Source organism: Chaetura pelagica, unplaced genomic scaffold (genome assembly GCF_000747805.2).
Source record: "Chaetura pelagica isolate M959 unplaced genomic scaffold, ChaPel_1.0 scaffold127, whole genome shotgun sequence".
NCBI lineage: Eukaryota > Metazoa > Chordata > Aves > Apodiformes > Apodidae > Chaetura > Chaetura pelagica.
Window position 1 is genome coordinate 1,981,787 of NW_009953923.1, and position 16,016 is coordinate 1,997,802.

Consider the following 16,016-nt stretch of genomic DNA (forward strand, 5'->3'; position numbering starts at 1 on the left):
CGGTGGCAGCGGCGCCGCTCCCGGGGCCGGCAGCGCCGTCCTGGGCAGCCTTTCTGGGACGAAGTGTAACGCTCGCCCTCCCACCTCTGAATTCATTTATTGTTTCTCAGATAAAAATGTGAGTCTTGTTACTGTTTTCCCGATGTTAACAGTTTTATCTAAGTAGCAGGATCACTCTCCCAGGCGTGTCTAAACACGTACTGGAAATCGGGCAGCTTTTAAAAATTAAGAAGAACGTTGATAATTCGTGACTGCTCAGTCTGTCCTTTATTTACAGTTCAAAATAGTATGCAGAGGAAACGAGGAGTCACCAAAGCACCCGCTGCAGAGTGAGGCACTAATGCCACGACTGAAACTGTTTTCACTGACCACTCCGTCCTTAATAGCCATTGGCAGTTGCTCTGAGTGCATTTCTTTGCTCAACAGTTCTGGAAATGTAGTTTTTAGTTGTAGACATAACGCCAGTACATTCCCTAAAGAGGAAGACCTCTTCTGAAAGGTCTGTTGGCTTTAGAGGGTAGCAGTGAGAAGGGACTGTGTCTTCCTTAAGCACATAGCATGTTTTATTCTTTTATCTGTTTGATTTTCCTTACAAAGTGTGTTGGATTAATTTCTCTTCAGTCTCTCTGGGGTACAGGGAAAAATTACTCTTCTTCCGGGGGGGGAAGTCTTTAAACATATGGAAAGCAACAGCATCTTTCAGCTTTTTAACAAAATGTGGCTTTAGTTGAGGTGTCTACACAGAAGTGGTAGAATTTATAGCAGGGTTTTTTTTATGAACATAGAAGGAATGATGGCTGTTCTTATAAGAGAACAAATTATAGAAGAGGCTCCTGGAAACTCTAATTCTAAGATTTTCTGTGGTCCTGTATTGTAGGAATTTCTTCTTTAACAATTCTTAGTTTATTTCTTAAACAAAATAATAATACAGTATCTTAATATATTATTCCTGAATAAAAATATTACTAGTAATACACTAAAAACCTACATAATGTTGGTGGTGCCCTGTCTTCAAGTATACATATGTCAGCAGAATATCATTAATGAAATTTAATTTAGAATTAAAACAAACAAAAAAGACCAGTGGCACTATTATAATAATAGTAGCAGTACCCAAAAGACAAAAATTAAGTTTTACACAGTCCCTCTAATTTTTACATGTGCCATACATGTCTAGATAGGACTAGGTACATCCATATATGAAGTGCATGATTAGGATTATTGAAAGAATATGGAATTTCCCAGCTATATATTGTAAGTTTACAAGTATCTGCTTGTTTATGTTTGAGACAGGCATATAGACTCCCAAAAATGAAAGGAAACTGAACACATAGCTTCAAAAGGAAGTGCATTCTACAGCTGTCTGCCTTTGTTCAAAGCAATAACTTAAAAAAAATACAGTTTTAGAAAATGTTATGTCTTTGTTCACTATGTAAGATCTTGTTAGGGCTACAGCTCATAATCTGTCCTGAGCGTTTTCTCACCCTTTCGTCTGTTTCATTTTTTGCTGTGACTGATTAGCAGTGAATTGCTTTTTGCTTCAGTAGTGGGGCTTTGTTCATTAATATTTGACTAGTTTGGCTAGCAGAGTTTGTGGTGAGATTGTTTTGGGTTTTTCTTGGAGGGGGGGGATGTGTTAGGTGTTTTGTGCGGGGAGGGGGTTTCGTACTGTTTTGGCTTTGCTGTTTACATGTCATATAATTACCATTACCTGACTAGTTAAATAACTTTGCCTTGGAATCTGAAAATTTGAATTTGCTCTCTACTACTATCATTGTTGAATTCTAGTTACCTTTGCTAAGGTGAGTCATGCCAGCAAGAAAGAAAATTGAGAAACTGGAAGTTAAAAATACGTATGCTGAACCAGTTACATCTCTAATCACGTTACTGTATTTGGTAATTGATAATGATACATAGCAAAGAGAGCTCTGTTTTGCTTGAAGAGCAGGCATGTGGAAATTCTGAAATACTCAAAAGGATATGGGAAGTTGTGTTGTCAGCACCATCATAATCAGACAAGACATTGCTTTCTCTTCCCCCTCCAAAAATACATACCATGTGTTTTTCTGAGAAAAAAAGTATTTCTTGTAAGATTAAATTATGTTAAAAGTTCAGTATGGAGAAGTCCATCTAATATTTAAAAGCTTTTTTTAAGAACCTCTAAATGTCTTCTAGATTTAAAGTGAAACCAGTAAAAAAAGCATTTGCCATTTTGGAAGGTCAAGCATGAGGTTCTCTGTCTGGGTCAGGGTAATCCCCAATACCAATACAGGCTGGAGAATGAATGGATGGAGAGCAGTCCTCTAGAAAAGGACTTTGGGGTATTGGAGGATGAGCAATTGGATGTCAGCTAGCAACGTGCACCTTCAGCCCAGAAAGCCGTTTGTACCCTGGGCCACATAAAAAGAAGCACGGCCAGCAGGTGGGAGTGAGGTGATGCTTCCCGCTTTAGTCCACTCTCATGAGGTCCCCCTTGAGCACTGTGTCTAGCTCTGGAGTCCTTAGTACAAGAAAGACATAGACCAGTTAAAGGCAGTCCAGAGGAGGGCCATGGAAGTAGTCAGAGGGATGGAACATCTCCCCTGTGAAGAAAGATTGAGAGAGTAAGGGTTTTCAGCCTGGAGGAGAGAAGGCTTATTGCAATTTTTCAGTATATAGAAAGGAAGACATTTTTTATTATGAGGATGATAAGACACTGGAAGAGGTTGTCCAGGGAAACTGAGGGTACCCCATCATTGGAAGTCTTCAACGTCACATTGTATGGGGCTTTGAGCAATCTGATCTAATGAAAGATGTCCCTGCCCATGATAGGAGGGTTGGACATGATGATCCTTAAAGGTCCCTTCCAACCCAGATCATTCTATGATTCTTTCATTTTTTTTCTGAGGAATATTAGATTGTCTTCTTTAGCATCAGTGAAGTAGTAGTATATTTTGCATTCTTAATTCATGTTTTATATGTATGTGTGTATGTATTCATTTGTCTCATCTCAAAAAATACTCAAAGTGGAGCACTGTACAAATACACATAGAGATAACCAAGTATCTTCAGTTTACTAGTGCAAAATGACTGTGGAGAAAAATAGATACTAGTCACTTGCTTTGTTTTCTTTTTGTTGTTGTTGTTGTTAAATATTGTGTGAATTTTGTTTACCCTCCATGCTTTGTTAACAGTAGAGTCCTTACTTTCTTCTTTGTTTTGTCTCACAAACCTTAAATTGTACTCTGAAAGCAAAATAAGTTGTCTGAAAAATCAGCCAGGGCTTTCTATTATTGGTGTGCATAGGTAGTCTGAGGGATAACTTGTTATTTCTCTGATCCTCTTCCTGTTTTCAGTAATTGAAAGTAATTTTCAGAAGTTTATAACATCTGGTATTATATAGATTAACATCTCAAATTCACTTTTATGTATATCCTAAGCTCTTCTGTTTTCCAAATGAGAGAATCACTGTATTTTAACATAAGAGAAACACTTGGACCTGAAGCTAATTTGTAGTACTGCTAGTATTCTTGAGTTTTCTTTAAGGGGGTTGTTGGAGTTTCATAAGATATTTTCATGTAGTTGTTTTGCATTTATTTATATTCTAAAGCAGATAAATTCTGGTCTCTGACAGTTGAAGGATAATCGCAGTAAAAATACGGTAACAGGTTGTAAATGGGTTACTGCAGGGAAATAAAAAGGCCTCTCTGCAGAATGCCAGGGATCCTTTCTGGCTCTGGTGGCTTTAAAGTAGAGTTGCTCTTGTAACTTCCTTGTTCATTTCTGTGCTGACAAGAAGGATTTGGACAAAATGAATTATCTAAAGGTAGGTTTTGTCTTAGTACGTAAACTTGCACCTAGGAATCAACATTTGCACATAGCCTGCAGTATAGTAACATTATTTTTTTACAATTAGTTAGTGTAGTTTAAATATTACATCATGACAACTGAGGCAGTGTATAATTAATTATGTATAAAGTAGTTCTTATGTGCAGTCTTTTAAGTTGGAGAAGACTTTATTAAATCTGTTCGGGATTTTCCCTACTTAAGGTTGTTTTGCAGTGGCTTGTGCTTACCGTTTGGACTTCTGAAGAACTTAGAGGATACATGATGTGGAGGATTCCCTGCTTTCTCTCCACTTGACTGAACACAGTGACATAAGGCATAGGGCACAATGGCAACAAGTTCCTGCTCAGCGCAGCAGAGCAGTGTCTCTTCTGTGACTACCCCACCTTCCCACATGACCTTGTATAATAGGTGTGAGGCTCTGCAAGAGGAACCACACAGTAATAAGGATGATGGTTCATCTAGCTTGGAGGTGTCACTGAGGTAAAGTTGGCCTTTGCCCTGCATCAAATGTGCTCCCATAAAGAGAAAAAAGACAAGTAATTGTCATAGCAGAGCCCCTTCTGAAGGGAACAGAAAGCCAAATATACAAACTGAACCTACTTCTTGGGGAAATCTGCTGGCTCCCTGGGGCCTGAGTAAAAGATGTGAAGAGAGAGCTTCCTACTCAGGTATGGCCCTCAGATCATTATCCATTATTGTTTTTCAGGTAGACAGCAATGAACTTGCAACAAGAGGTCTGGGGGCAATCAAGAGAGACTTCAGGGACTTGAGACAACTGGTTAAGAGATGTGGAGCACAAGCAGTGTTCTCCTCTGTCCTTTCAGTTACAAGGAACAATGAGGGGAGAAGGAGGAAGAGGCATCAGATCAATAAAAGGGTACACCTGTCTCAAAGGGGAAACAGATCTTTGCATAGGAGTTGGCAGCACTCATAGAAAGTGCTTTAAACTAGATTTGAAAGGAGAAAGACATAAAACTAGGCTCACTAGAAGTAAGCCTGGGGTTGGCATACCAGTGTTTGAGGGGTTATATACTAGCAGGATCCTTTGGTCTGCTGTCTCAAAAGAGGTAGGAGATGGAGATCATGTGGCAGCAAAGATGCAAAGGTTTATTGATATGTTAGAAATTAGGGAAGTTCCTGAAAATGGTCATGTAGGAATTAGGGTTTCTCCATCCAAAAGGTGGCAAGAACAATAGCCCAACTGTAGTGCAAATACACCAGTTCATGGAGCCTGGGCAGCAAACAGGAGGAGCTGGAAGTTGTGCAGCAGGAAAACTTATGATTTTGTTGCCATCACAGAAACATAGTGGGATGATTCCCACAGTTGGAGTGCTGTAATGGATTACTATAAACTCTTCAGAAGGGACAGGCCAGGAAGGTGAGGAAGTGGGGTAGCCCTGGATCTTAAGGGAGTGTTTTGATTGTGTAGAGCTTAATGATAGTGACGATAGGGTTGAGTGTTTATGGGTATGAATCAAGTGGAAGGCCAACAAGTTATATATGGTGGGAGTCTGTTACAGACCACCCAACCGGGATGAAGAGGCAGAGGAAGTTTTCTGTAAGCATGTGGGAGAAGTCTCTTAACCACTAGCCCTTGTTCTCATGGGGGAGTTCAGCTTAACATATGTATGCTGGAAATGCAATACAGTGGGAGAGGAAACAGTCTTAATAGTTTCCTGGAGTCTGTGGATATTAATTTCCTGATGCAGCTGATGAGTGAGCCAACTAGGGAAGGCACTATGCTGGATGTGTTGTTTGCGAACAAAGAAGGACTTGTGAGTGAAGTGATGGTTGGAGGTAGTCTTGGATATAGTGATCATGAAATTATAGAGTCTGGTACCTGGAGGATAGACTTTGACCTGTTTAGGGGGCTGGTTGGCAGTGTCCTGTCAGAGGCAGTCCTGAAGGGCAGAAGGGTCCAGGAAGGCTGGATAATCTTCAAGAGGGAAATCTTAAAAGCACAGGAGCAGGCTGTCCCCACATGCTGAAAGATGAACCATAGGTAGGGAAGCAGGCCAGCTTTGGCTAGAACTTGGGAAGAAAGAGGGTGTTTATGACATTTTGAAGAAGCGGCAGGCAACTCAGGACTACGAGGATGTTGTGAGGTTATGCAGAGAGAAAATTAGCATAGTCAAAGCCCAGCTTAATCTTGCTAGTTCTGCAAAAGACAATTAAAATGTTTCTATAAATAGATTAGAAAAAAAAAAGGACTAAGGAGAATCTCTATCTTTTATTTGATCCAGGGGGAAACACAGAGCCTCAGTCTTCGGTAGTAAGGCCAGTTGTTCTCTGGGTGCCCAGGCCCCTGAGCTGGAAGACAGGAACAGAATGGAGAGCTCATAATCTTAAGGGGAGATGGTTAGTATAGAGATGCTATACCACTTAGACATACGCAAGTATATGGGACTGGGTGGAATCCACCCAAGGGTACTGAGGGAGCTGGTGGAAGTGATCACCAAGCCAGTTTCCATTTATTCTTGGCTAACTGGAGAGATCCCAGTTGACTGGAGGTTAGCAAATGTAAAACCCACCTACAAGAAGGACCAGAAGTTGTGGGGAGCTACAGGCTTGTCACTGTGACCTTGGTGCTGGGGAGGGTTATGGAGCAGATCATCTTGAATGCCATCAATTGGCACATACAGGACAACCAGGTGATCTGGCCCATTCAGCATGTGTTTATGAAAGGCAGGTGCTGCTTGACTAACCTGATCTTCTGGGACAAGGTGACTCGCTTAGTGGATGAGGGAAAGGCTGTAGATGTTGTCTTTCTGGACTTCAGGATGGCCTTTGACACAGTTTCCTACAGAATTCTCATTGGAGAAGCTGCCTGGTTATGACTTGGACGGTTGTATGCTTAGCTGGGTAAAAAAACTGGCTGGATGGCCAGGCCTAAAGAGTTGTGATGCATGGAGTTAAATCCAGTTCATGGCCAGTGAAATACGGTGTTCCCCAGGGCTCGGTATTGGGGCCAGTTCTGTTTAATGCCTCTGTCAATGGTCTGGATGAGGAGATCGAGTGCATGCTCAGTAAGTTCATAAATGACACCAGGTTGGGTGTCAGGCTAGATCAATGGAACAAGCTCAATTCAACAATAAAAAGTGTTGGGTTCTGCACTTGGTTCACGGCATTACAGGCTTGGGCGGGAGTGGCTGGTGAGCTGCCCAGCTAAAAGGACCTGGGGGTGTTGATTGACATCCAGCTGAATATGAGCCAGCAGTGTGCTCACATGGCCAAAAAGGCAAATAGTATCCTGGTTTGTATCAGAAATAGTGTGGCCAGCTGGACTTGGGAAGTGATTGTCCCCCTCTACTCAACACTGGTGAGGTCATACCTTGAATAATGTGTTTAGTTTTCGGCCCCTCACTACAAGAAGGACACTGAGGTGCTGGAGCGAGTCCAGAGAAGGGCCACAAAACTAGTGAAGGGTGTGGAGAACAAGTCTTAAGAGGAGCTTCTGAGGGAACTGGGGTTGTTAATTCTGGAGAAAAGGAGGCTGATGGGGGGACATTATTGCTCCCTACAGTTACCTGAAAAGGAGGTTGTAGTGAGGTGGGGGTTGGTCTCTTCTCCGAAGTAACAAGTGACAGAGCAAGAGAAAATGGCCTCAAGTTGTGCCAGGGGAGGTTTAGACTAGGTATTAGGAAAAATTTCTTCATCGGAAGCGTTTTCAGGTGCTGGAATAGGCTGCCCGTGGAAGTGGTTGTGTCACCATTCCTGGTGGTATTAAAAAGACAAGTAGATGGGACACCTTTTTCTGGTCAACTTGACAGTACTTGACAGTGCTGGGTTAACAGATGGACTTGATCTTAAAGGTCTTTTCCCACCTAAGTGATTGTGTTATTCTGAGTTCTGTGGTGTCGTCTGCCATGCTATATGGCATTCTGGTACCTCTGTATATCTTTGCTGCATTTAGGTTTTTCTATTCTCTCTAACAAAAAATGCAACAACAAAAAAGTTGAATACCTATTTTGACATATGCTTTTATTGTGAAAATAGCACCCCAGAAGCATATGAGTAAATCGACCAAAAAGACTTGTGGAAATACTGCAGTCACCAAAGCCGATGGAATAAGGACTGTTATGTGGTAGCCAAATGCAGTACATTCCTTTTAGAGGACTATTTTAAACTGCTGTGAACCACTTAGTTCTTGCTTTATTCTAAAGGCTGTAGTCAAAAATACAGTCTGGGCACTTCCCAAGTCATTGTGGTATTTTGAGTGAATCCTTAAGTTTGCTGGAATGGTCTGAACTATTCCATTTATATTTACAGCTGTCAGTCTGTAAGGCATAGGCATAACCATCTCTCACTTTAGCATTCTGAAACAAAGCATGGTTTAGAGGAAAAGACAAATAAATAAATAAAAATTACTGCTTTGTGGACCATCTGCAAGACTGTGTACAAATCAGTTTAAAAATCTTGCCTTCTAGTAACTGAACAATAGGCTTTGAAAACCAAAAGAACCCAAAGAGTTGTCTTGCTTGAAGAGACCAATTGGTTGTTGGTTAGTTTCTGTTAAGCAAGAATGTAAATCACCACTTGTATACTTCCTATATATAACTTAGAAATATTTGCAACTTTGGGACATTCTTCTGTAATATGGAGTAAGTGCTTATATTTAAGTGTGGGTTTTTTCAATATCAGAGGTAGAAAGATAATAAATGCTTCATAAAGAAAAGGTCTGTTGCTTGTTTTCAAAGTCTAGATTAATTTAAGGCACTACATTCATTTAATGAAGGCAGATTTTTTTTTCTTCATATAGGATCTGTAAATCTGAGGCATTAAAATCCTTTTCCATTTATGCAAGTTAACAAAAGTATAACTTACCAATAAGGGGTTTATTTATGTTCTTGAACCATGATGGCTGCTACTACTGAAGTTTGTGTTATTTTTCTTCTATACAGTGTCTCTGCCATCTCTTGTAGTAGCAGTTCTATCTTAGTGTTCTATTGGTGTTTCTTCTGTATTTGTTTATATGATGTTCTAGCTTCTGAATATTTGTGCTTATTTTTCTTCTTTCTATCCTTTCCTCTTTGTTTTTGTGGTTATTTTGTGTTTGATTGTTGTACCTCTTGAAGCAAAGGTTTGTTTTTTCTGTTGACAGCAGTAATGGCTTGTAGCTTTGATCTGCTCCTGCAGAATATTTTCATGGAGTCGAGCTTGTCTTCAGCATCATCTGCTGTGATAATGGCTGGTAAACGCTGTTATACTTTCCTGATGCCTCTCTCTTATGAAGCTAATTGGATGGGTGACACCTTTTTAGACACGCTGTGGTGTCATGTTGTGTGGGTTTTTTTGCCAGTCAATGATTTGGCACTTCTGTGCAAGTAAAAATTCTTAACAGTTCCTGGCAGATTAAAGCAGAGAGAGACACAGTCTTGCATAGCTGTGAAGCAAAGCAGTAGCAAGAAAATAAACTAGGGGAAAATTAAGTCAAGTGGGCAAGTTTTGGTGAATACCAACTTGAATTTATATTTAACTGTAATTCACATAGAATTAAAGGTTATAGAGAGGAAAACATAGTATTTGTCATTTGACTTTGACAGATAATGTCAGCTATGGGTAATGTTTGAGATAAGTTATTTGAAAAGTGGTAAAAGGATGATTGTGGCTAATTGTGAAAGTTCTTATGCAGATTAATTCTGTGGTATTGTATTAAACAGTTAAAATACTGACCTTTGAAAAATGTTCTTTATAGGAATATTGGTGCTCTCTCTCCTCCTGCTCCCCTTTTTTTTTCATGAAGGATGATGAGGAAAGATACAGCTTTGGAGGTTTCAAAGCTATTTCTGGGAAAATATATGTAATTATATACTAATGGCATGTTTCTCGACTCTCTTATATACTCTGTATTCAGTTGCAGTTAAATGTAAACATAAGTTGGAAACTGATTCTCTGTCCCAATGTCCCAATGATCACCTGATGATCACTCTTCTTGGAGTTTAGCATAGAAAATAATTAGATTTTTTTTTTTTTTTTTTTTCATTTTTAAGTATAATTCTACTTGAAAAACAGGCCCTGCTTGTTCTTGCAGCAAGTACTTTACAGGACTGTAAGAACATAATGTCCTGTTTGTATGCATCTGGTTTTGGTCCTGATTTTAAATTACTACAAATGAAATAACTTAGTGGAGAAAATTGTATTTACCATATTTATTAGTTTGAGCTGTGTTTATACTTCACTTAAGATCCCCTCTTTGAGGAGGTTTTGTAGATGTTAATTAGCAGTACCCCTCCTCCTGTTTTATTTCTAATTGATTTCTGATAAGAATTTTCAAGGCAAATTTTAAAATACTATATTTCTACAAAATTTGTTGTGTAGAAACTCAGAATCTTACTGGATTAAAAAGCAAGAGTGCATTTTTAGGGTGCAGATACGAAGCACTGATAGTGATGTTAATGGAAATATTTCCTGTTACGAACCAGCCTTTGGAGAAATAGCTGAAAAATTATGAGAAAATATCATATATACATTATATACACATATATACACGTATACGTTATGTATACATTATATATACATATATATGTTTTTGCACTACCATATTAAATATTGTTTCTATTAAAATTAATCTCCTATTTTTAGGAATAGGAATTTTAAGGTTCTTATAATTTACTGGTTAACTCTTCTCTGGACTAAGCGTTTGCTTGTTACTATACTACAACGGTGTATGTTTTTCGTCAGCAGCAGCAACCTGTAAAAAACCTTTTGCAATAGAATTTTCCTCAAAGATGTTTTTTTCTTATTACCTTGCCTGTGTAAATTACTGGCTGAATTTTTTAGCATTTTCTTTAAATCCAGGTGGCTCTGATGTGTTCTAGATCTCAAAGCAGCTGGGGGACAAGCAACTGTATTAATTTCCAGTAATCTCTCTCTTACGTTAAAAGACTACAGAGAGACATGAAATGTAGAAATGTCCTGGCAGAGTAGAGCCCAGAAAATATCTTGTTAGTTTATCTAAATGGTGAGTCTCATCAGTGTCTTGAAGAAACTGCTGAAGTCTGTGGCTACTAAGTTATGAAGACCTACTTTGCTAATGATGCAGTTTATATGTTTTAGAATTTTGAAGAACTTACGGACTGATGCAGTTTCATTCACATAGGCTGAATAGTTGAAGTTATCTCTGTGCCTGTAAAGTGGGGATTTTGATGTTTTAAAGCTCAGATCTTGAAACACAGCTTTATAGCAGACTTCATGACAGCAGAACGTGGTTCTTCAGCAATTATCTGAGACATTTCTTCTGTAGAAACTGTTCTACAATACCTTATAATTTAGGCCTTTGCAGCATTGTTAAACACAATTCTAAGACAAAGTGTTCTTGATGAAGGAACTCCAGTTACTTGTGTTCTCTGAAAGCTTGTCTGTGGAGGCATGTGGCCTAGAGTACTGAGGCATTGCAACCTGCTCTGTAGGTTACTGCTGTACAAATACACAATGGCTCTTAATTAAGGCCCTTTTTCCTTTGCTTCTTGGGAGTCGCTGACACAGATACTTTATATATTTAGTTCTCCATATTTAGAAAGATGTGTTGAGGAGAAGTCTTTCATTGGAGGTATTTCAATGAGTTACCAAGTTGAAACTGTCTATTAAAAATAAAAATAACAAAACAAAACCTGAAGGGGATTTTTGGTGGCTTGTGTATTGATATATGAGTTCTTCGTGATGTCCCATTTACCAAACTGTTAATTAATTAAAATTAAACCACTTGAAAGTCCTTTATCCTTTTCAGGGTATAACAGTTAGTATCCAGTAAGATTAAATAGTGCAATTTTGCATTTGTAGTCTTCATTAGCTACCTGGATGAGATGATCAGCAAGCTTGTTGATGACACCAAGTAGTGTGTGCTGGAAGGCAGAGCTGTTCTTCTAAGGGACCTCAGCAGGCTGGAGAAATGAGCTGACAAGCTGACAAGAACCTCCTGGTGTTCAACAAGGAATCTGAGCATTGAAACAATAACCCTACAGAGTAGTACAGGCTGGGAAGCAGCGGCTAGAAGGCGATATTGCAGTAAATGACATTGCTTTCCTGATGGACATCAAGATGAAGGTGAATCAGCAATGTGCTTTTACATAGCAAGAATGAAACCAGTAGCTGATGGAATTATTTCTGTCAGCTTGACATTTGTGTGACTGCATCTGAAACATTGTCCAGTTTTGCTCTCCCCAGTGTTGGAGAGACACTAACATACCAGAGCAGATCTGGAGGAAGATTGCCAAGATAGTTAAGGAGCAGGAGCACATAAGGTAAAAAAAGAAGCTGGAAGAGCTGGGTGTTCTCAGTGTTCAGAGAAGACTAAGAGGAGAATCCTGTTTTCAATTAATGGGGGGATACAAAGAAGGCAGAACCAGAGTCTTCTTGGAGGAGTGGGGTGACAGGGCTAGGGGCAACAGAAAAGGTTCCACCAAAGAGTGTTTCAGTTAGACGTGAAGAAAAGATTACACCACAAAAGTGGTCAAATGCTGAGACAAGTAGCCCAGAGGGACTGTGGGATCTCCGTCCTTGGAGATACTCTGAGAATGGCCTTGAGCAGCCTTTGAAGAGTGCCCTGGGTAGAGGATTGAAGCAGTTGACATCCAGAGGTTCCTTCCAGTATAAATAAGGAGCCATCCATTTTCTTCCTTCTCTACATAGTAGTCTGGATCAGCTGAAGTGTGTGGCCCACAAGGCTGTGAAGCTTTGTAGAAGAGAACAATTATAGTCTTTTATAAATTCTACTGTATGGTTCAAACCCTGTTTTTTGACCTGATTTCTGTGTAGTCAAATATTTGAAGCTATTTAAGTGCTTTGAATTATCACACATGGCTGTAATGAAATAGACTAATCCTGAATGAGGTATCTTTTTTTTTTTCCCCAGAGTTTTGTATGTTTAAATAGCATTGGGTTGGGTTTTTTTATGTAATACTACTTTTAAAAAAATTCCTGCTATGCAGAGGTAGCTTATTTCTTGTGCATCTTTTCAGGCAATGAAATAAATGTACAACTCTAATTGGAGTACAGGTTTATGCTTTTGTTTTGTTTGTTGAGGTGTTTTTTACTGTGGTGGGGTTTTCTTTTTCAAATTAATAAATCTAGACTTTCTCAGGAGCAAGATGCCTGAAGTTTATACTTATTTGCTTAATAAAGGAATGGAAAGTTAAATTCATTTCTCTGGAATGGGAGTTCACCTAAGAAGAGATAATGTGGAATTTTTAATCTCTGTTACTCTGGATGTTATTACAATGTAAATAAAATAAGCAAACCTGACTTAAATGGTCACATAATTTTACTGTAAAGGCAATGCAAAGTGCCTATTGATTTGGTCTTTATTTCGTAGAAATAGCTTTTACATTCAGTCTCACTGAGCTCAATTCAGAAATCCTGTTGATATTTCCCCCCCCCCCCCATGCATTCCTGTTACATATACAATAAGTGAGGAATCAGTTTTTTAAAATCGGTTTTTAAGAAGGTGAGACTCTTATTTATTATTTTTCCCCTTCTGTTTTAGCTATCTGTATGGTTTTCTAAGAAAAGAATTAAACTATTTTCTCCTAATGTAGTTACAAGCCTTAAAAGTATACTGAATTAACTTCAGTTTTGTAGGTTGTAGTATCAGGGTAGCTGTGAGGAGTTACTATTACGTATGTCCTTCATTATTTTGCAAGCATACAAAGATTCTTGATTTTAGCATGTACTCATGAGTACAAGGGAAGGAAACCTAAGCCCCAAAATCATGTGTTTCCTGAGAATAACATCTGTAAGAGTTAGACAATTACTAGCAAAACCAGACTGTATTTTCTGGGTGTGTCCAGCATCTTGTAGCTCCTTTAAAGTGATGATGATGTGCAGATCAAAGCTGACTGGGTTAGTGCTAAATGGAGTTGTTAAAAAAGTTTATTTTTGAAACTTAAAACCTCAATAGGAAGTCTGAACAAAAAAAATATTCTTCAAACCAGTCTACCCAAAACTTATTGTGAAAATAAATCCCTTTGCATTCCTAAAGCCAGATAGTCCACTCTAATCATGCCTTGCTTTAGCTATTGTGTATTTTATTTTCCCCAATACTGCCTGGCTCTGCGTACACTAACTGTTTGATTCCTGTTGTACTTTCCAAACTGCTCACCCAGCTTCTGCATCCATGCTGTAGCCAAGGGCACCCAAGAAATATTCTTAAGCAGTAGTTGTATATTGGAACCCAGATTACCTACAACTGGAGATGCTCTGTTAAAGAATAATTTCTCTTGCTATTTAAATGTGTTGCATTCTTGAAAATAGAAGTGACTTTAAAATTTGTCCACATAGAATTGAAGACCCAAGAGCAGTATTCTGTTTTCAAATGGATTCAATGCGACGAGGCTGTAAAATGCAAAGTTTTGGTCTTTTTGTTTTTTTAATACGGTTTGCCCTTCTAATTGATTAGGGAGATAAGATTTTCATGTTACACAGACACTTCATTACATCCTGGAAATGAGCAAGCTATTACATAGGTGTGTCTTTACACACATACATGTGTCTTTTAGAGTAGGTGATTCCAGCATCCCCAATTCCTGTAACATTTCAACCTTGCGCTCTTCTTCTGCAATATAGAGGTGTATTTTTTGTTCTTGTATATTGTTAGTCATGGCTGTTCTTTAAGCTCATTAAATGCTTGCTTCAGAGATGCTTCTTTAACTGTGACACACATTCTGTTGCATTTCTCTCATTTCTTATCTGTTGCTCTTTTTTTACCCCTTCTTTGCCCTCTAGTAAGTGCAAGCTCACTTGTGTGCTTTCACTGCCAGTTGGGCAGTGATTTTAAGTTGTCTTTCCCACCTAGGTCTTGCTTGCCTTGCATCAGGCTCTGGAATAGCATCTTCTGCTGCTACCAACGATCATCTGTTTTTTTTGCATGATGAGATTGAAGCTGGACTCAGACTAGGTACCAGTTTGGATGACATCTTTGGACAGGGCATGGTCAAGTTGCTGTATCAGTTATTGTTGAGAGTTTGTATCCTGATACAGTTTGATAATCCTTTGTGCATGACTCAGCGTGGGTACTTGCAAGCTTGGGTGCAGTTTACAGTTGGCCAGTGCTGCCTCTGGTGCCTGCTCTGTATCTGCAGTCTTCCTTTCCACCCCGCTGCATCCTTCAGCCTGTGCTCCATCCACCCACCATCCCGTTGCGAATGCTCTGCCACTGTCAAGAGTAGTAGCTGCTAAAATAATGCTGGGCTACAAGAGAAATTTCCTGAAAGCTGTTTTGACTTGAATGCAGTGGTGCTGATGTACTCCTGCCTTGCTTCCAGCACCCAAACAACTGTGGGCTTTGCACAGTTTGCACATTGCTGGTGTTTCTGCTTCTGTCTGCACTTCAGTTTGAACAAATGCTGTTTTGAGAGCATTCCCACTCTTTACAGTATGAGCTGGTACAAATAATCCTGCCGCCCTGCTGCCATGTTCTGGCTGTTTGGACCTTCAACATCCAGGAAAAAAACTCAAAAGAGGGAACGGATCTGAATTACTGCTATTGTGTTTTTCTGTGCAGTCATAAAGGCACATGCCAGTACAAAACAAGGGAAAGTGCAGGAATATGGACTAACAGAAGGGATGGATCAGAAACAGAAAGAGCAGAATCAGCTCTGGTGTCAATTAAAACCACTTTAGAAACTACAGTCGAAGTTTCTCAGAGAACATTAGTGTCATAAAAAGATAATGGAGGTAGATTTCCGGCTTGCTATGTTCATGCTTCATCATAACTATAAAAAATTACTTTCTAATTTCTGAAGTCTGGTAGAGGTCATGCTCTGATCTGGGCAGTGACAGCAGGGAACTGGACCTGGGAGAGGAGAGCAACCCAAGACAGAACAAGAAGCGTAGGGGGGAAAGAAATGCGCTTGTGAGTGATTCTGTTGTGTTTTGTTGTTGTTTTTTTGTTTTGTTTTTTTGGGGGGGAAGGTTCTGTTATTGTGCTTTTTACTTTATAAGCAGGAAGAGCTGTTCTTAAAGAAGTGCCCATGTGATACAGTGGAGCAGGTTTTTCATGAAGTGGTCACCAACACATTCCAGAGCATCACAACTCTTCTTCAGCTGCTGAAACTAACACAACTGGTTCTCCCAGTTTATGTCTCATTTACCACTGCTTGCTTTTGCTCCTGCAGATGTGTGCAATGGAACTGGCAGTGGGATTCTTCTCCTAACAAACTTTGCGTTCTTGGACTTTATCCCAGTGGATTCCC